General features: G+C 48.3%; 1 long non-coding RNA gene across 1 annotated transcript; it reads right to left on the reverse strand.

Annotated features, from left to right (window-relative positions):
- Positions 1-20,609: 20,609 nt before the first annotated feature.
- On the reverse strand, positions 20,610-21,524 carry LOC119096028 (uncharacterized). Its single transcript, XR_005093980.1, has 2 exons — positions 21,467-21,524; positions 20,610-21,163 (listed from the first exon to the last, which is right to left on the reverse strand). It is a non-coding gene; the product is annotated as an uncharacterized LOC119096028 (long non-coding RNA).
- Between the last annotated feature and the right edge of the window lie 685 nt (positions 21,525-22,209).

The raw sequence follows: 22,209 nt of genomic DNA on the forward strand, positions 1-22,209 counted from the left end.
TCATAAATGAATATGTTACCGAGGTTTCATTTGACCTTTTCCATTGATTCATCTCACGCGAACACGGTAGGTGGTATCGCTGTAACCACTGGCCATAGATATGCACGTGACGTTGCTACCGAACAGATCCTTCCCCCGACAGGCGTCAAGGCTTAGACATGGACATCTGAAGGTGCACAGAAATACTGGTACCCATGCAGGGTGTGCACCTCAAACGAACATGCCCTTGTGTTTACATGGGCACAACGCTCATTTAAAAGCAAGTGTCGTTGAAAGCGATGCGGTTCCCGACAATTTGTGCAAAGGAACCGCATCCGCGAAAGATCGAGGTGTCAGTGAAGGTTATTGTGCAAGTGCATGACTTGTAAAAAGATAGTAATTGCTTCTGAAGCCAAAATACAACTTCAAGGTGGTAACTTTGTGAGCATATATAGGTAAGTTTTTCAGTCACAGTGCGAATCAAACTTCAACGGCTCATTAAAATTATCGACATTTGGGAAGTACACTCTTGTTCCCGAAGCACGCGGATGACAAACATCTGCCGAGAAAACCTATGAGGTGGGGGGGGGGGGGCGGTCACTTATCTACTATTATACTGAAGAAAACAACCCTAGGCGCACCCTATCAAGGGCCCGATTGCAGTGTCCCAAGAGTTGGCGCTGCAGACCGTCCCAGTTAGAAGCCAAATAGCGAGCGTACATATACGCAGTCAAGATCAAGAATGCAGAGCCTCACCCTGCTATCACCCCTCGTGACGAGTTTTCGCTGGGCTGCCCCCCCCCCCCCCCCCCTACATTTATCCCCCGTTCCTGTGCTTGATTATCCTGGATGTGCGCCCGCGAGCACGTCCTTAGTGACTTGAGCCCCCATACCGCCATGGGTGGGATAGCATCGCCACAAGCTGATGCCAGTGAAGCTACGGTGGGCGATAAGTGGTTGCTTTTGGTCGCGAATTACGACTTAATTCATTTCTGGTAATTGCCCATGCCCGTCCGCCTGTAATGACAGGTTTAAGCCCTGGTGTGTGGTCGATTCAGTTTACCTGATTTTAACTGCTACCATTGGCCGTCCTGGCTTGCTGATTCCGTTGGTGATCAGAGCGTGTATTTTGGTGACAAAAGCAGCAATTCTGGATCTTCAACTTTGTACCTCCATCGCGGGCACGCGGGGCAAAATGCGCGGAGCAATATCATAAATTATAGTGAAAATATACAAAATAATCAAAGCAACTTTCAATTTGTGAATGTGTGTCAAAAACAAAGATATTTCCGGTATTCAGTGTCCATTGCAGCCCGTGCTGAAGTTGATCTTCCTGAGCGGAGGTACGTTATGGCTTATGGCGCGAAATCAAGGCGCATGCTAATCTTCCGCTTCCATTGTTACATGAGGTTTTCGTTCGTGGCGCAACCTGATCAGTGCGGCTCGGACAGCGTCCTGCCGAGGCAAGCGAGTTCGGTTTCCGGTCAGCGATCTTTTGTGTGAAGCAATGCCTCAATCGGCGTGGACCACAAGCCAGAAGTGTCAAGCTGCGTATCGGAGTCAGCTGGAGACAAGATCCGGGCGAAATAAGCCTGGTGTTCACCGATTAGCAAATGTCATTGTTTCTCAACTGCATAGCAGATGTGTAGGCAAATCGATAGGATCCGGGCGAAATAAGCTTGATTAGCAATGCCATTCTTTCTGAACTGAAACCCCCCGCAATGCAGTGTCATATTCAAGGCATTTCGCATGGCATTGGTTGGCGAGTACAATGGTTGGCCATCCACATGCCATCGTAAACGTTCCGTTGCTCTATGAGGAATACTCCGCGTTTGAGACTTCGAGAAAAGGCACCGTCCAGCGCATCCAGTATGAAGACTTCTGTTTTTGTTTCGAAAAGGGCATGTTGCCGAAATATCAACCTAACTATATCCAGTCTCCTGGGTTTTTCCGAGGAATAGGGCTAATACTACTACTGTCTTACATGCGTTAGATCTGCATTGGATTCGTTTCAAGGACCGATGCGGCGACTGGTAAGCAGCCCGCTACCGCGGGCCTGTGGTCAAAAAATGCTCTGCTGGTTTTTGAGGAATACTCCGCGTGTGAGACTAAATAAAAGGCTCTGTCCAGCGTTTTCAATATTAATATTGCGTGCGTTAGATCTGCATTGGATTCTTTTTAAAGGAGGAACGATGTGGCGACCGGTAAGCAGCCCTCTACCGCCGGCCTACGGCGAAGCCTCTTTCACGTTTTGAGCCATGTCCCTGCCCCTAGACCAGGTGGAGGCGTAGATCCAACCGCACAAGATGTACAATCAAAAATTTCTAGCTTTTTTCATCAGCGCAGCAAAGCACGCGTGCAAGCGCCTGTTCTGCTGTCTATTTACCTACGTCCCTTACTATAACGAGTGTGGTCATACGCCGCAAAACGGTAATTATGCCAACAATCATCATTTTTTCGCCATTCCAGAGCGTATCTCTACTGGTTGCCTGGCGACGGCGGCGCGCGGATGACGGGATGGCAGCACTTCCTGCTCAACAAGATGACGCGAGGACTTCATTGTGGAAGTAGAGCCGGTCTGTCATGACGCGGCGGCCAATAGACGCGCTGCGTCGCCAGGCGTGCCGAATTAGTGCGCCTGTTCCGACACTAAAGGCGACATGGGCGGCGTTGCAGTGATCCACAATGCCACCGCGACACAATGTAATGAGTACATGGGTAAATGCAAAAGCGTAATGTGTGTCAGCGTGAATGTACAGTGCACATGTTGACCAAATGGAATGGCTTTCGAACTAGGTAGGCGTTTGGCATGTCACTCATTTCCGTTCTTAAAATGAATGTTACGCACGCCATCAAGCACATCAGACGATATTAAAAAGTAATAGGCCAAACAGAACATGATTGTTCTTGTATTTCAATTACACACACCATGCCACACTCATCAACCCAATGCGTCAAGCAGAACATGATTGTTGTACCTTTTTAACTGACTGGCCCACAAGCGATGCGCTAATAATCCAGCCTCTGCGTGATGCAACAAATGTGCCCAGTACGGTCCAAATAATTTTTAGAGCTTAATTCACTAGTCGCCGATGCCAAACCGCTGTTACCACACCAGAGAACAGAAGACTGGTGAGCAGCTGCACACGTGTCGCATGCTATGTACGCGCCGACCCCAACTAACTCAACCAGGAGCATGACGGCAAAATGTAAATTATAATTTTAATGAACCCATGGCACAGTACATGTCCAGCACTATTCATGTCCAGTACATGTCAAGCACTATTCCGCCGGTTTCCAGGCACTGTACCAAAATTTCGAGCAAACGACTCCCGTCAGTTGTCCGCACTCGCGCCCTTTCCACGTTATTCGGTCCGAGTGTGGGATGACCGAAAAAGCATGGTATAAGGTACCACTCGCTTTCCTCCAGGCTGGGGCCAGCGAGAGACAGTCAGATCCCGCGCGGATGAGTGCGATCGCCCATCATGGATCTGCGGCTGCTGCTGGCCGTAGGTTGGACAGACACCTCAGATCGTCGTTGGCGTCTGTCTGCAACCACAATGTAATTTACAACCGGAGAGTTTTAAGTCTGGATGATGGATAAATTGCCGAACAAAGGCGTTATCCAGCTCATATAGCTTGTCATCGCCGCTGGCGCCGCTCCACCTCAAGCAATCACGTTTCTGTGGACAACAAATTGACGTAGCGAAATTTTCCTAGTGCCTAGTTTAATCCAGTTCCTGCCTAGTTCAGTCCGCTCACTAACACGAACCAGGCCTCCTTGGAGTCCGAATGTCCCGCTCAGTGGACTCATTTATAAGGCCACAGGTTGCGTCGCGGGTCGGAACACCGCAGGCCGTTCACAGAACCGCCGGTTGGGCGACTGTGGTGAAGGCTGGTCGTAACATCACGCCGCTTACGACGTCGATGAGTTAATCCACAAAGGTAAGACGTTTACCTCGGACCAATTCCCTGACCGGACAGCTCCCCGTCCGCAAGGAGTTTGCGTGACCATTTCTGGTCGACTCGCATGAGGTGGTGCGCACTCACTTTGTATTTTGTCTGTGTTTGTAAGTCTCCGTGCTACGTAACAGAGCAACACGCCTTGTAGATTTGTGTGGCCTCGTGGAGACACGTGCCGAACTAGGGCTGGTTTTGGTGGCAATATTGTCCATAATTGATAAATTCGGTGAAGGAAGCTTTCTTCCACTCATCAGCTCCTTCATTGTTCAGGTTCATCCTAAAATGTTCCATTCAAGGATGCTTTATTTTGCATAGCGATTGTGGACGCGATCATGTGAAAAGTACATAGTGCCTGTGCTTAATAAGCATATCCTGGGCACTGAAGGTGGGACTGTCGGACCTTAGCCTTCAGAGCTTAAGGGAACATGTGAAGTAAACACGAACTATCATTGAGCACTGAAAAAGGGCCATTCATGGACCCAATCATAATCAGCCTGCTGTACTTGTCATTGGGAACAGGCTCCCTATATCCCTGATCATTGGGAGTATGTTCCTACATGCTTCTATGCAGGCTAGCTGCTGCTGTATGGCAGTGATGCGCAAGATGTATGCATCTATGTCATCCAAATGAAATTAATTTTAGAGTATAATCCTTGTCATGCTCTGCTATTCCAATAGCATTTATTGCACATCATGTCTCCAACCAGGGTAGGCACTTAAAGCGATGCTGCTGCCCATATCTCACTTTGAAAGTGTCTGGAATACAACTTGCATGGACATAGAATGTATGGTATACATAACAAGTGTTGTGGCAGCCACACAAATTTCTCTCAGTTGATGTATTTTGATGTTCTTGCAAAGGAAGCTCCTTGACCAGGCAGTTTTGCCTATCTTTTGATCTTGGCATGCCCTACCCAGGGCTTCCTGCCTGAAAGACTGGAGCACTCACTATTACTTACATTCAAGCTTCATGCTCTGTTATGCCTTTAGCAGCTGTTGCATATTGTTTAGGTTTGCCACCGGAGCAATTTGTCTTTCAATAAGTAACAGTCCTAAGGTCAGTGTTATAATCTACGACACAAATGGTTGCGTATTTTCAGGTTTCGCCCAATAAGGTGCTGCGGTACAACAGATGGCCAATTATTGCCAGTCACAAATTTCATAAGAACGTTAGACACGATGCCCGTACCACAGTTCAATATTCATTCCAGAGACATTACACATAAATATTCACGCAGGTTGACTAAGACGCATATAGCGTGGGTACTTGGACTAGGAAGCGTCGCTTAGGATATACTTTCGGAAGTAGACCGCAATACTGATTCGCCGTTGGAAGATATTGAACTTGGGGTGCACACTGTCTGCTCACACGGCATTGTAATAGATACAGGACAGGATTACTGCCCAGTTCATTGAAGAAATCTCGGCCAGGGTGTGCTTTCCCACCTAACGTTTGAAAAAAATCATTGTACACCATTCGTCGTGTTTAAGGCACGACATATCGTAAATGACCACAAAACAGGTAGATTCACGCTCTTACCTTCGAATTTTTTATCATTACAATGGCGAGCTCCCGAGCGCCGCACACAGCAGCCGCGACACCAGCGTCATTGCTGCGCGCGGTCACAACATTACTGCGCATGAAGTTCTGGCCTGTGTTTCATAAACGTACTTAAACGCGACAAGAAACCATTTCCACCGCATTATTATGGTTACCTTCGTCCCGCACATTTATATGGTTCTTGATAAACAGAAATATTGTAAGCACGCAACAACGCAGAAACGGCGCTGGGGAGGCGAGGCCGTGCGGTGCGGTGCGTGCGGCGGGAGCTCGCTATTGTATTTATTAAAATTCGAAGGTATGAGCATGATTCTACCTGTGTTGAGATTATTTACGACATGGTCCGCCTTAAACACGATTGGTTTACCTTGGCCCCGCACATTTTGTATAGTCCTTGGTAAGCAGAAATATTGTATTTACGCAACGGCAACGCAGAAACGGCGCTGGGGAGTCCAGGCGGTGCGGTGCGCGCGGCGCTCGGGAGCTCGCCATCGCAGTTATTGAAATTCGAAGGTAGGAGAACGATTCTGCCTGTTTTGGCATTATTTGCGATATGTGCCGCCTTCAACACGACGAATGGTGTGCAGTGATTTTTTCTAACGTTAGGTAGGAATGTACACCGAAACCGAAATCTCCCGTCGTAAGCATACCACCGGTATCTACCAACCTAAGCGTGATGTCAACCAAGAACGACACTACGGGCTGCCAACCATCGGTTTGACGCTGACGCCAAGTCCACGGAGGATTTCTTCGTTGCCTTGAGTAACCCCCCTCGCTTTCTGCCAGGCACCAGGTGAGTATCCTCCCCAGCCATCAGGCAGAGCATTAGCAATCTTCGCGCTTGCCACCAGGTACCATGAAGTACCCTGATCGCCTGCCGCCAGGCTGTCGTCTGCTCAGAACCAAAATGTTGAGCTTTCCGGAGACCAATTTTTTCTCTGGCGGCACGTAAATGCAACCGTCATTCCAATTTCAGTTTCTTTCAATTCCTGATGAATCAAACCTACAGGTAATAATGCAGTCATGTTCAATGTTCTGCGTGTTCATACTGTGCTTATGGTACTGCACAACCACGGATTCGCTATGATTGTTAGTTTATTGATACGTCAAATGAGGCGCACCGCCAACCACGCCCTAGCAAGGAGGCGCCGTAAAGAAACCACGCCGCCATAAATAATTGACATTTTAAAATAGTTAAGATGAAACCTGCTTATCAGCAGTACCATGTTGTGTTGAGAACAGTGAATGTGTGTGAACTATGAACTCTAGATTCAATTGATAATGACGCAATAAATTGGGATGATAAGTACATGACACGGCGATGGCAAAATCTAGCCTCCGGGACGCTCATGTTTGATGCTTAGGCGATAACAGCCTGGGGGCAAACGAGAGGAGGGGGGGGGGGGGGGCTGGGAGCGAGATCCATGCAGGCCTTGTGTTGGTTGACTGGAAAAATAACGAAGGGCAGGCCATCAGGTCGCTATCCCAACTAAGACGATGAGACACGAGGGGAGACGCCGACTGCCTCATAAATTAATCCATTTAACAGGACACCCTGCCCCCATGAAAGTTGTGATCAGGACGGCTAGCTGAACTGCACAAGGCGTTTAACAGGAATACTCCACTGCGTCAATTGTTGTCCACAGAAAAGCGCGATCGCCGGAGACGGAGTGGCGCCGGTGGCGACGACCAGTTGGATGAGATGGATGATGTTCTCGATATAATTGGTAGGTATTACCCGTTTAGCTCAATATTGCTGGATGGACACCACCGTTATGTGGGCAGCACACGTCCAGGGTTCGCGAGGAGTATCGGGTGTGCCGCCTCAGCGACATAGTGACTGCAGACAGCCTTTACCCGCTGTGCTGATTTAAAATCATCCCAATGTAAATCCCATCGCGATTTCAGGCAAATATCCTGACGAAGACCTCGCGGTGGTGCCGGGTGCCTTCATATCAGTGCAAGAATGCAGCGACGATCGCCCCTTGCTGGAGGTGCAGAAGCAATCGGCATCGCCACCAATGACGGCACCCACCGACTCTGAAAAATTTCCGATGAATTTTGGCAAAAAAAAATTGCAGCCTGATGGCAGCCACGGGTGTCGAGACGCTCCATCCCGTCCCCAACAACAGCCGCAGACCGGTGCTGGGCGAGCGCGCCCGCCCCGCCCCGCGCGGGAGGTAACTGCCACACCGGCTGGTCCCAGCCAGGAGAGAGCATGTCTCCGCACTCGTCACCGCGCTCTTTTGGCTATCTCGGACTCGGACTGAACGGACCAGGAAAGGCCGCGAATGCGGACCATAGACGAGAGCCGTTTGCTGGAAATTTTGGTACAACGCCTCGAAGCTGGGGGAGACATGCCTAGTGCGGCATTTTTGGACCTCGTCAGCGGCTCATCAAAATTGTCACTTTAAATTCCGCTGTCACGCTCCTGGCTTGATTCTGTGGGGCTGGCATTTACGTGCGCGCATTTCCGCGCGTCGCGTGTTAGTTGCCCACCACTGGTCTTGTTCTGTTGTTGGTTGTGGTAATGGAGGGGCTCTGCATCGGTGGCTGGTAAATTGCGCTCTAAACGTTACTGAAATATTTTTTGGCATGTCCCCTTTTGTTTCTTTTGAAAATACTGGGGTTTGAGGAATTTGCTGGTAGTAATGGAATGTGAGAACATTTGCTAGTGCGTCGAATATTTGTCAATGAAATGCGAGAGTATGTACTGCTTGAGTTACTGCCTTTTCATGTGGTCATGTGTCTTCGGTGGCGTGGATAATACAGGCATTTTACAAACAATAATGTATATCATGTAAACACAACTCGATTGTATGATACATAGGTAAGATATTGTAAAACGCCAAGTTTCCCTTACACATAACCAACATTTTTTTTAAAAACAAATCAACAGGCATATCATGGACATGTTTGTCGCCAAGGGCATCAATGGCCGTGGCGAAAATTGATGGCGTCGATGATGTTGGCGACATTTGATGTTCAATGCCACTGACGACATGGACTGGCCCCCTATCGCCGAAAAAGACGCACTAGCTCGGCGCGTCTGGCAGAGCCAGCGCATCTTCGAGCTGCTGCGTCCCGGCCGACCGGCTCCCCCTCGTGATTGCATCGTCCTCAACGTTGTCTTGTTTTGCGGGTAGAGCCGCCATCCCGTCTATCAGCCATGCGCCATCATCCCTAGCCAACTGGCAAAGGTTGTGTAAGATGACGCACGCTCTGGAACAGCGTAAAAACTATGCGAGTCGACACGATGACAGTTCGGAACTTACGACCACACACGTTATGATGAGGTACGCGTAGATAGAGAACGCGACTTCCCCCCCCCCCCCCCCACACGGGTTCTCTCGTCGAATATTTTCGGTATCCACCTTATGTCTCCGGTAGAGGAGTGTACATGACAGAAGTCCTTATGATTGTAATAAGTCGGTAAAGTCCTATTCGCACACCGCATGATCAACTCACCGAGATGTGCTCACGAAGTGTGCGCTTTAAATTTCTTTTTTGGGGTTCAGGAAAAATTAATTTCTTTTTAATATAATGCACTTACACGATGACCTTGATTGACGCCTCGATCTTGCGTAAATGCAGCTCCTTGCCATGTAAAGCTGGGAAGCGCATCTTTAATGCTCCGAAGGCATTTTCGACTATGACGCGTGTTCTTGTATGCGCGCTGTTGGACCTATTGGAAGAAATGTCATTTGCGTTTAGATTGCAGAATACCGGTTAAAATATAGACGCGTTTGCCTTAAGAATACGACTATGAACGAACGTCTGGATAACGGCGATGCTTCACTGCTTATAAAGTATTTATAGGCAATGTTGATATATGGCATAACACGATGGTCGGATGTCAACGTCCAAAGGCGTCTGTTGCCGGCAACCCCATCGGAGTCCAGGCAGGGGAGGCAGGGGTAGGCGCTGTCCCCCAGAAGCAGCCCACCTGGCATCGGTTGGACGCTGGTAAAACTGAAGAGGTCAACGTTTTTTTGAAGTCATGTGCGGACCATGCTTAGGCATTAGCACCACACAGCACTTGGCGCATGTGATACGGATATAGATATGTGGAAATGCTCCTCCAGGACACATGTCACGCTGGTGATACACTACAAGAGACGGCATATTTGCGATGTATAGAGGGGGGGGGGGGGGGGGGCTTCGCTGCTCTCATTATTAGCGTGTAAAATATTTATAGCTGTGCGTACGTGCTGGCTCATGGCTTTTCTACGCCATACTCAACTCAGGGAGGCCCGAGGTACTCATCACGCGGGCGTCATGGACTCGCCCGGTGGCGTGCGCTGCAATAGCCGGGGATTGACGCTTTGTTCCGACAACAGCCATTAAGTTCAGGCTTGTTTGTCCTTTTCTGTTCACATACGCATTTTCTAGGCTGGCAGGCACCGTCACGTTAATATGCGTGCCGTCGATGCATCCTAGAAGACATTGACGCGTCACCAGCTCACATCGTAGTGATGACATATGACCACAAATGCAAACTCCAATGCAGTGCAACATCGGGATGCGGAGCTCCCTGCCCCACAGACGTTGAAAAATCGAATGATTTTCGGGAGTGGGTTGTGCCATGTGCATGTCAGAATGGGCCCTCAGCTTTCAGTAATGTACTCTCTACAGCTCATCACGGGCCGTCTACAGGCCAGAATGGGTCCCTGAAGGCTGTCATGGGCACTTTAAAGGCCAGAATGGGATATCAATAGGCCTGAATGTCCAGGTTTGTGTACCTCTTCTGGATTAGGTCCGAAGAACGCGCCATTAAAAGACAAGCCGCACCCATGGCATTTACCCATTTTGAGCAGCGGGGGTGGGGGCAGTCCCGCTTGGCTCAGCGCTTATTTGTAAGTAAAGAGTGGCAGTATCTGATGTATGAGTGGAAGAATAACACATTGCAAATAATGTGTTGTGCCAGTTTCGGAAATATGACCACCAGCTTTTGTGTGCTCCTTTGGTGTCCAGCTCTAGACAGTGAAAAGCGTCAGAAAGGTCCCGTTCGGTGACGACTGCGCGTGCGTATCTACGACCAATGGTTTCAGTGGCATGATTCATCGTGCATCTAAGAAAAGGCTTTTTGGTCAAAATGAAATGAAGACCCAAGGTGAGGTGGTCACTTTCGAGGGTGGGACAAAACATTTTGAGGCACATACTTCAACCCAATACGAACGTGCCCACCCCGTGCGGTCGGCCGCATGCTGCCGTACGTGACATTTCAAGGACACGTCATCCCCGGGAGTCAGGTCGGAACTCCACTGCGATAGTTTTTCCATTGAGCATTTCCTGTTCATGGTTAATATTCGCAAAATTTTGAACTGAAGCACAGCAAAATGATGCTGAAAAAATATATGGCCACTTCAGTAAAGAAGCACCGAAAGGTGAACAATCAGCGTTACGATGGAAAGACACGCCGACCGACTAATGGAAGCAGACTGGCGCCATTACTGCGAATTCCGAGCAGTTATGGCGGTGGTGATGCGCCCAGCGGGTGAACACTTCCACATTTCAGGAAGTGTCTGAGGTGTAAGGAAAAGTAGGTAACCGCACATAGTTTTATTTTGGTGTTGACTTTGTGATGGTTTTGGGCGCGCCAGCTACAGTGGTCATTTGGCGCCCATCGTTAGCTCTTAGGTACTAATGGCAAGCAGAACCGGTCTGCAGTCAGCCATTTACGATGCATGATCACAAGCAGCCACCGAGGTTGTGGGGAAGGAACCAAACAAAGTGCATTCCAGACATTTGAAACGCTGAATTACTCACCGATCACGTCAGGCGGCCCATGCATCCGAAAGAACTTACCTGTCATGATCTGAAGCTGGGGCTGCTGCGACCAGGCAATTTATTTGCCAAATGCCTGTACTAAGGTGAATGCTACGCTTTGAGTGCAACGGCACACAGTAAGCATTTGAAGCCCGCTCATAGATAGAAGCCTCCTGTAGCAAAGAATCTGGAAATCAAGACAGCAGTGTAATTGACATAGCAATATGACCCACTTTACCTCAATGCAATAGCAAAGCTGCTGGATGGTGCAAGGGATTTTTACTGAGACAAGCAAGTTGAAATCAGTTTTTGTCTACACTGCGTAACGCCAAGTGCATCAAAGGATAGTTACTTCAGGCAGCAATGCTTGGAGGTAGGTGGAAGCTGGTGCTCATGAGTCATAATACGGCGTCAACATGTAACATATTTACTTCAATGACGAGGAACTGTTCGTGAGAGAGCAAAGCTCGACCCTTCCAGTAGGATGGGCCAGTCGTGGTCCTATGTGACCAAGAATAGTGTCAGCCATGTTGGCTGATATCCTGAATCTCATCCTGGAAAATAGATGTCTTGCAACTATGCGATGCAAGTAGCCATTTGTAGGAAGTGTCAGTGTATAAGTTAACTCCCTGTAACGTATGTTCAACATGCCAATGAATCATTTCACATCATTTGATTCATTATTGCGAATACCGTACAGGATACTTAACTTTAAGCTCTCAGCCACCTGCCTTGGTTTATCCTTGGCCTATATGTCCTCGGTCTTCCTACCATGGGTTCACGATCTTGCTCTTCAATTCTTCACTTTGCTCATGCTTCAACTTCAACTTTAACTTGGCGACTGACTCTTGAAATGCATAGGGCAATAGGGAACTCTGTACTGTACTGTAGTACTGTATAGGGAACTGACAGGATGCTAGAAAACATGCAAGCTTTGGCGTCGTTGCTTATGTTGCCAAGTATGGTCTTCCTGCATCAGAATGTACGCTGTGACGTAATTTGTGTATAGCTATGGGAAGCTCATGCAAGATTGTTGGGCATATTTGTCTTGTAGATTGTACATTTTCTGTGAATTTTTTACCGTCGTAGATTGTAGTTGAAAGTACATTTTTGCTTTGAGAAACTGGATTTTACGATTCTACGCCAAAAATGTACCATTTACGCCAAAAATCTACGAATTTCTGTTTTAAGAAACTGGCTGCGGGAATTATTTTCCCCGCAAGTTTACTACTGCTCGAAAAGCTCCAGTGCCATATTAGATAATTCCCCAGGTTCCTGGAACCAAAATATCGCAGACTCGGCAAGAGCACCTTGTGGCTACAGCCTTCGTCGACCCTGCTGATGATGCAAGAGAGCGATTGCAGGGACAGCTATCCTGAGGTGTAAAAGAGGTCATGTGAAGTGTGTGAGCGGCTATAAGTTGAGATGTGATGGCATGCACAAATTGAGCCTAAATGTTGCTGTTTAGGGCAGATGGTTTTAGCAGATAGATAGTCTGCTGAATGAACTGGTCATTGTTTGATGGCCATATTGGCTGGGCAAGACATCACCGTGGCATCAACAAGATCTGTATATGGTGCAAGGATCGTGGCATTAAGAGCGTTCCAGAAACAGGAATACGGGAACGAATAGCGAGATGAGTCAAATGTTGTGCTTCCGGTATCAGTCAACCTTTGCTGACGCATGCTGAAATGAAGCGCTGAGGTGAATTAGAGATGTGATTTGCAGTAGCGACGCCAAACATGTGGGTCCGGTACGGGAGCGTTGGTGTGTAACTGTATGACATGCTAGCATGTCAATGTAATTTAAGTTGATACTCCTGTTCACAAAGCTGCTCGTTCTTTTGAAATTAACCTAAGTTCAGAGTATTCGGTTTCTCAGGAATCGCGACACGTTCGGGTCAAAAGTAGCACGGCTATGTCCGTTACCTGGTATCTACCTTACGCTAGCGCTGTGCCTATTTTCTTATCCAAATTTTGAAAACTTGATGGCCCATGTCAGACCATCACGAGACCAAAACTATTATCGTGATGTTTGCATATCACAGCGCGAAACCACTCGCAGACGCGATATTTGAAATAGTTGCTACTGCTTTGTTGGATCGGGATACTTTTCCTTTGAATGGGAACCTACGAGCAGGAAATATTCAACCTGATGCCGACCAGCAACAAATCTGTTAGTTTCTGGTTCCCACGTAATCCTCATAAAAACGATGCCCCGATGCCCCTTTCGGCTGCTTATTTCATTGTTAATAGTCCCAGGTTCCTGGATCATATGGGTTGTTTCGCAAACAAACGGTGTGCCCCTGTGTTCTGATGATGAAACGGTGTTCTGATTTTCCAGCCAATACCCGGTGATCAGGTTCAATTATTTCGTCACAAACACCACACCCTAAGTTCTGGTTTCCATGAATTCACCCTCAAATTGTCTGATCCTGACTCCTGTTCGTCACTGGCTTCTTCAATATCAGCTCGGGTGGCCATGTGCCAACATTTTGCTTTTGGAATGATGTCTGACAACGAATATTTCTGACCTTTCTTCTCCAACGTTAACGTGTGCACAGCGCGTAGCATAAGCTTATGAAGTGAATACGTAATGGTTCTTAGCAATTCTCCTGGGTGACGCCCTGTTTGTTGTTGCTGCCTTTGACTATATGCTGCATCAAAGGCTACTATGCTGCGTCAACTCTTAAGACAACTCAGTACTGCGATCTGATTCCAAATGTATATAAAGCCTGGTAAACCACGTTTTCTAGGTCCAGCACCCGAGCCTTATTCGTCGTTGCCAACGCTTCTAAGTGCATATGTAACGCGTTTTTTGTAAAAAGAATATGTACCTATAAATATCGTGTGTAATGCTTGTAATGAATTTATTATTGGGCAGTTATTCCCTATAAATATTCGTCCTGCAGTACCTACATGGAGTGAAATGTGAAAATAAGGTAATGTGAAGAGGGCAGGTGACAAGAATTTCGCTGTTGCTGTGCTGTGATATTCCTAGACGTTGGTTAACTTCCAGGTTCACAATGTTGGATGGGTTACGTGGAAAAAGGTGTGCAGGAAGCAATAACCCGACTATCCCCTTATATTCCCAGGACTTCCCGAGCAGAGATACGGGCCACGACTTTTTGACGGGTAGAAGTTGCAAAACTTGCCAGAGATCGGCCCGTTTTACAGGATAATCTGCTATCTTGAACTGGAATGGGGCGCTGTATTTAAGCCTCGGGTTCACCGCTCACTGCCCCCACAAGGGCAGGCCAGCCGTTCAGCCACACGGACTCCCTCCCCCCCCCCCCCCTCCGCCCTAAGGATGTACATCCCAGCTTCTCAACGCGCGTCCCAGGGTGCTGCGAGCCCGGTTGGCCCGCCGTCTCGCATTCCCACCCTATGTTGTTTTATACTCTTTTACACGGACTGTTTCCAAGCACTTCCGGGTAGACTTCTTCGGGATAGATCATGGGTGAATCGGTTACCCCATATCTGTGGGGAGCAAGCTCGAAGTGCATTTTACCAATAACTTTGTGGCTCTGATGCAAACCAATGTCATTTCCCAGCTCAAAATCCTTCATTTTATGTGTTCGGTCGAAAAAATCTGTGTATGGAAATATCTACCCGCAAACAACAGCGCTTTCCCACTGCTGTAGCGTTTATGTCGTTTGACTTACTCTCATGGTGATGTCATGGCATCGGTACCCAGAATGCAGTAATACAGTAATATTGGTTGCTGCTGGATCCTCATTATATTTCCAGGCTGGCTCTGGATTCCCGCGGGATCTCTTGCCGTGCTAATGGCGACATTGCTCTTGCTGCATCTAGCGGCACAGTGCAAGCTGGCTCTTAGCTCTTGCTGGACCCCTCTGCATTGGCCGGGTATTGGATTCTTGTTGGATCTGTCAGATCGCACCACCAGCAGTATGATCTGCGAGCAGACGAAACACAGCCAGGGGTTGGTGGGCAGACTGGTCGGCAGTTCGATCGATGGTAGCTTTTGCTGGCGCCGATACCAAGAGAGCACCACTTCGGGATCGAAGATCACCTCCTGCAGGTTTTCGGTGGCGAGCAGCGACAGTAGCGGGGCCCCACCGCAGGGCCAGGAGTTCTCGCCTCGTGGGGTGAGCCGGACGGCCGCGTCGTCCGGCGCCATGACCTCTGCCGGAATATGAAGTAGGGTGAACGACGTTCTGTGACGCACGGACACCCGTAGCGTGGTCCGCAGCCGCGGACAGGTGTGGTGGCTTAGGGATTGTAACACCGTTGACGGGTGGGACGACGCCCATCTGCGGGTACAAAGCCAGGTAGGTCCGGAGCCAGCAGCATTCCATCCCGTGTCACACGGGCCGTTATTCGCGCTCGGTGAACAGCTCCATCGATTTATGATATTCAGTTCATTTGAAAATTACGTTCTACCAAGCTAGCTTAAGTGGCATTCAATTGTATTTCATATTCTATCACATCCTATGTTGTTAACACACAACCAAAATGATGCTTGACACCTGGCAGTACACAAATCACTGACACGGTATTAATTCCCACAGTATTTCCTTAGATCACGCCCATAAGACATAATTTCATTGTTAAACTCATCTAAGTCACCACTTGAGCAGACGAGCAGTGAGCAATGACCAGACGTTAGCAGATCCGCTATGCTTACGCCCGCTCTTGTATTTCATCCCAAGCCTTCTCTTAATTTTGTTTAGGGTGGCCATGAAACAGCCTCGCATCACTGCGTCGGATAAGCCGTCAAAAGAAAATGAGCACTTCAGCTATCAAAGTGAACGGCATGGAGAGCGACAGCTGGGTTGGGTTCCATTGACCTGTTTCGTCGGTATTTCGCCCTTCACGCCGGTATTCGCGCACTTCCGATAAAGCAAACAACTAAGTATGGGGTTTTTCCCCAGTCCGGGGGGGGGGGGGGTATAATCACCATGGCAACCGGGGTCCCGCGAGGTTTACAGCTGTGCAGACACCAATTCCCCGACCAATTACAGGCTTTGATTGACGTCCGAATTCGCGACAGAGGTTTAGAAACAAGCACTTGTTTGTAACGCTAAGATACCGGAGCGCACCCCTCTCCGCCAGTCGCTTGTAGGCACTGGTGATGCGTGCATATTCCATGTTGGACGGCTTCGAATTTAAACAAGCAATTTTTGCGGGTCCTCGCGTAGAAAGCAGCTGCACAGAGCCTGCGCCGGAAGCCGCGGGCGTCTATGCTGGCCCTTACACTCTGAATTGCTTGGCTAGGTCCAGCGCGGTATCCTAGCCAGTGTGCCGCCTGGCCTGGCCATTGCATGACTGGTACTTTCCGAAGACTATCTGCAAGGTATAAGACACTGTTTATGTATTCAGGCAAGAATCGTTGCTAGTAACATAACAGATTTTTGGATTATGTAAATTGTTGCGTGCATTTGCGAGGAACATTATTCACATAGTTAAGAGAGTAGTTATAGCCCTATTCCTCAGAGAGAAAAACAGGAGAATGGAGATGATGACCGCTGATATTTCGGCAACGTCCCTTTATCGAAACGATAGCAGAAGTGAAACCAAAATGACCTGCTAATGATCCTACTCGATCTTTCAGGGCTTTTTTGAAACAAATTCAAGTTAACGGGCATCACGCATCACCATTCAAACGTGGAAGCGAGTTGAAGGGAACAGGCATCACACATCACGCATCAATTATGTACGCAGGCGGTTCCAGTCAACAGGCATCACGCATCACGCGTTAGGCATCACTCACACAGGTGAACGATTTTAGCCTAGCACGCTTCACACACCAAAGCATGTATCAAGTTAGCATAATCAGCCATGATGAGTCTTGGACGTTACGATGTAGTCGCCGACTTTTAGTAGAATAGATTCACTTATATCCCTCTTTGGATGGTTCTGTGCTCTTTAGATGACCTTGGACTCTAAAAGGGGCAAAAGGTCTATACCTCCCTGGATTTCAGCCCGAGCGTGCTTAGCCGAAAGTCACCGAAAGGGGTTTTGTTTGCTTTTAGTGTCTCGCAGGTGTTCATGACGCCTCAAATGTATAGGACACATGGACTCTCCGACAAAGACTGCGTCCTTCCAATGTTTTTCAGAGTTTACGCTTCGTTTCGTAAGCCACGTTTGTTTGTTTTTTGTTTTGTTATTTTTTTGTGCAAACCTGTTGAGACCCAGACTTGCAGAAATGACATTTTCTGCCCGGGTATTTAGACTTCGAGATGAAAGGTTTCCCCAGAGATATTTTGCTTCATCGCGGTTTTTTTCAAGCTATGCGCACGCGCCGTTTTGATTTTCTAACGGTGTGTTTGATTTTCCAAAGCAAGTACCCATCTATGCAAGATAGCGTCAAGAATCCGTCATCCGATAGGATGTGTTCCCGCCTGCTACCACCCATCCCCATGCGCTCCAGATTTTTTTCTTTTGCCTAAACCTGCCTATATTCTACCTAAAAGTCGCGGAGTGTATCCCCTGCCCAACAGCAAAGTCCATAATTCGTTTGTGCTCTTTCTCTCTTTCTCAATACTTTTAGTTTTTTTATAACTTTGGTCCGAACCCCTTGAATGGATGGATTTCTGGGATCAGCGCTCACGCTAAGCAGAGCTTGTTGTGTGAGGCTTGACCCCACCATCCGATCGCGCAATTCCAAGCAACAGCAGCATTTAATGGCGAAAGCTTGACGTGCCGCAATGCTCTGCACGGTCCATCCTGCCCTCTGACGTCAGCTGACTTGTAGCGCGCCCGCTGCCACCGGCCGCGGGCCATACCTGCCAAGGGCAAATAGCGAGTGCCCTAAAGCGACTCGAACCCACCTTGCCACGGGTGGGTGGATCGGAAGGCAGCTTAGAGCTCTATGGAACATGATACGAATTATGTCGTGCTTAGCGGATGTTGGATACGCAGATTCGCATTGCAGAATTATACCAGATTAGGTGGGCCTGATAAAGAGCTCTGTTTCTGACGTCACGCGGTTGTTCCCCCTTTCCGCAGTCACTAGTGTAGTATATGTAATAATGTAAGATATGTAATATTAAATACATGTAATAATATGCGTAAGAATATAAATGCTGATGTAATATGGAACCCCCTTTCCGCCCCTGTATTTACCATCGTAGAGGCTGAATTTGGACGCTGGTTGTTCATGGATTCTAAAAATTGTTTGAAGGCAGGCTGTCCGTCCGTGATATCTTTTTATATGAATCTGGCTAAGAAAGTTGATTTAATGGGTGTGCGGCCAAGGTCTTCGTTTTAAAATTGGTCCAATAATATTTTCGCCGAAGGAGCGCATGGGTTTCTTCATGGCTATACTCAATTTCCGTTGGTAGAAGTCATCTCTGAGCGAGGAAAGACCCTGGAGACACTGTGGTAAAAGACGGCAGATATCCTCTCTTGATAGACCGAAGCATTAATTTCATGAAAATGTTGGTCTACCTTAGCTTTCACAGCAGCGACAGCCTCATTGATTGGTATACTGTCATGAATTGGCAATATCTACACTGAAGAAAACGCTGCCTTCGGTTGCCCTTCTGCCTGCGAGTGATGAGAAGTATTTGTAAAAAAATATGTTGTCCCACAGATGAGTGGGAACGAACCTCAAGTGTGGGTGAGTATTTTCTCTAAAAGACACGAAGTTTCTTTTGTAGAACCACCGCACCCATATTTGACGGGTCTAAGGGGTACTGCAGGTTTGTGACCCTTCGGCAGCCCATAGAACATAGGCGCTCTACTGTGTCTAGGTGTTGGATCTTGGATAGTTTTGTCCGAACGTTTTCCGCTAACAGCTCTTTAGTGTCCTTTTTGTTGTCGCCTTTATCTGAGAGCCTGGGCTCCTATTAAGTTTGTCATAGCTGTCGCTGTCGTTAAGTATAGCTTGAGCGTTGTTAACAGAAGTTAGAATTACAAAGCCCTCACTCATCGCTCTGTTCAGCGATAGTGTTATTTTTCCCAAGGCCTTTGGTAAAGTTCCGGTGATCTACAGTGACACTTAGGTTGCCTTCTGTGTGGTTCTTGCACGTGCGCGGTACGTTATCTGCACCTTCTGTTAAAAGCTGGTCGGTCGTGGCCGGGTGCAGTTGCAGTAATAGTTGTGATGCTGCATTCACGCAATTTTAGGATGCAGTCTCTCCACCGTTTGCCGTGTGCAAAACGCCCAAGTCCTGTTTCTGCTTGAAGTAAAATGTTCTAGATGCTGATTTTGTCTGCGCAAAGTTTGGACCCTTGGCTAAAACATTAAGTCCTGTGGTATGAAGTTGCACGGCCGATAAATTAGTCACTCCCTTTTTACTTGTTTTGATTGTCAGCCAGTTCTGCATAGCCATGATTCGCCTGGCGCTTACCTTGAAACTGTGTGAGCTTGTTCACTATGTTCACATAGTCTTGGTCGATTTTCGTTCAAAGCGGTCTCAAAAACTTCCGCATGCCGCGCATATGTGAGCGTACCTTTTGTCGCATGTGGTCCAGAGGTGCCCCGTCACGTAAGTGCGTTGTCAGGCGTCGTGAGAGTGCCGTGGTCACACTAGTATAGTGTATGGAACGAAGTTTGCAGCCTTCGATGTTGCATTTGAATTGACACCCTGCATTGGTGCGTCTTAGTTTGTCGGGTTTGTCTGAGCTGTTTCTTATAAGAAAGTTGGAGGGTTTCTTAACACGATAATAAATGGCAATGTCTATTTTGTGGTCGTTAATGCATTTTACGTGTCGAGAGATAATTTCCCGTAAAGCTTTTTCGTCTTTTTTGTGGGTAGATGTCATTTGATTTTGATAATACAGTTTGACGGTTGGTTGGATGTCCTGTCTTGGTTTGCTGTCAAAGTGTCCTGCCATACGTCCTCGTACTTCGTTTTCAACGTCAGAATCTGACAAACTCTTGTTCACCAAGAGCTGTCTGATCCTTATCAATTCTGAATGTAGTCCTGTCCAATCAGAGCAGTTTCTGATTCAAGCCACAATGGTTGGCAACATCTTGTGGCTCAACTTTCTCGCACGGCGAAACGTACACAAGCTCACGCTCGCGCTATACACAAGCTCACGCTCAAGCTTACCCTATTTACACAAGCTCACGCTGCAATCGTTAGCGAGCACAGACCAATACTAAGCTTTGAATTTCGTCTTGCTGAGATGGTCTGTTCTGACATGGTCTGGTCTGTCGTGATCCGTTCCCATTTTCGAAATTTTGCCACCAATTGGCTCGCAAGTGTCCGTTGTTCTAATCAATCATATCCGGTAAATCGGAAGTCTTTTTCATCTTTCGCCCGGGCTCTTCCAGGATGATAGACCGGCTGGCAGTGGAAGTTCATATACCGCGCTCCGGAAGACTGCGTTATGCTTCCTTCATCACCAACAGATATATTGTAGTTCTTGGGAAATGCACATATATTGGAAACAGTCACACGACGCAATCAAACAAAATACTCCTTGCAAACATCACAATAAATAGACAAACGTATAAGCGTAGTCGGTATATACTGGTCGCATCGCAACGATGGACAGAAAGGATTTGACTCACAATTACTGGTATGTGGGCTGGTACTGGGGTGCGGGGGCGGGCTGATAGCTCTGGGCAGGGGCAGCCTGGTAGCTGGGGGCAGGGGCAGCCTGGTAGCTGGGGGCGGGGGCAGCCTGATAGCTGGGAGCAGGAGCAGCCTGGTAGCTGGGAGCAGGAGCAGCCTGGTAGCTGGCCTGGGTCACCGGCACCTCCGGGGTCGGGTACTCGGTGGGCACGGGGGTCGGCAGGTGGTCACCCTGCGGCTGGAAGCCGTTGGCGTCGGCCACATACGTCACGGTGTAGCTGACACCGTCGTCGCCGGTGTAGCTGTACTGGCCCTGAACGGCGTAGCTCTGCTCACCTCCGTATCCGGCCACAGCCTGGCCAGACTCGGAGGCGTAAATGCCATTCGCAGTCTGGTAGCTGTGAAAATGCGAAGCGTTGCGAATAACTGCGATATTATTTCTGTGGCGAGAATTTGACGGTGTGTTCTCAGAACATGGCACGTCTGTTATACAAGACAAACAGCGGGATAAAACAAAATTTTCGAGCTGGTCAATTTGATTCATAGTTGTAGCAGTGTTAAAATTGAAACCGGTTTGCAAAAAATCGATGGGAAATGCAAAGGCGCGCATTCCATACACATGATCATTCAGCAAATCAGTTCATTGCCGAAACATAAAAGAAAACTAAATATTCGGTAGGAAGAAAACCTTATTATCTTACCTGGAATCGTAAGACTGGTCGTCACGCAGGTCGAACTCCTGGCTCAGGATCTCGATCAACCTTGGGGGCGTACTTGGGGCAGAGTAGGAGGGCTGGGCAGGGGCAGAGTACGAGGGCGGAGCAGGGGCGGAGTACGCGGGCGGAGCAGGCCGCCTGTCCAGCGGCAGCAACGGCCAGGACGGCAGCGACGATGAACTGAAACAAAAGGAGTGGACTTCAGAACTTGCATCACTGAACCGTGAATGACATGCTTTACAGCAGCTTGGCATTCGAAACTCCGGGTTGAGAAGGAAGATCCGGTCTGTCGGCGTCGTGGTTCGAACGATGGCATGCATGAGATAAACTGATTTATCAAACTTAGGTGTGCTAGATAAGCGACGGCATAAGAAGTGCTTGGTCACTACCAAGAGCAGTTGATCCAAGAGGGGAACGCAACGGTGCCATGGTTATTCCAAAACGGAGAAAATGCCCAAACTCGAACCTATGTATGATTGATTTTGCGCAATTGGCGCCGACATTTTAACCTACACAGCAAGCCGGCTTCGCCCTTCCCGCCCACTGTAGCCAAGGGCACCATGCTGGAACCCGTTGCTGGCAGCCAGCAATATCGGCTAACCTAGAGAAGCCCTCGTCAGCTTGACCAGATCGTCTTTCTCAGAAAAGAGAGAGCAGTCGACTGGCGGGAGTTTAAAAGACCTATACACTCACCAGCTTCATCTCGGAGTAGGGTGTGTGTTCTGCGG

The sequence above is a fragment of the Pollicipes pollicipes genome, unplaced genomic scaffold, assembly GCF_011947565.3.
Source record: "Pollicipes pollicipes isolate AB1234 unplaced genomic scaffold, Ppol_2.1 Scaffold_4219;HRSCAF=4965_pilon_pilon_pilon, whole genome shotgun sequence".
Classification (NCBI taxonomy): Eukaryota; Metazoa; Arthropoda; class Thecostraca; order Pollicipedomorpha; family Pollicipedidae; genus Pollicipes; species Pollicipes pollicipes.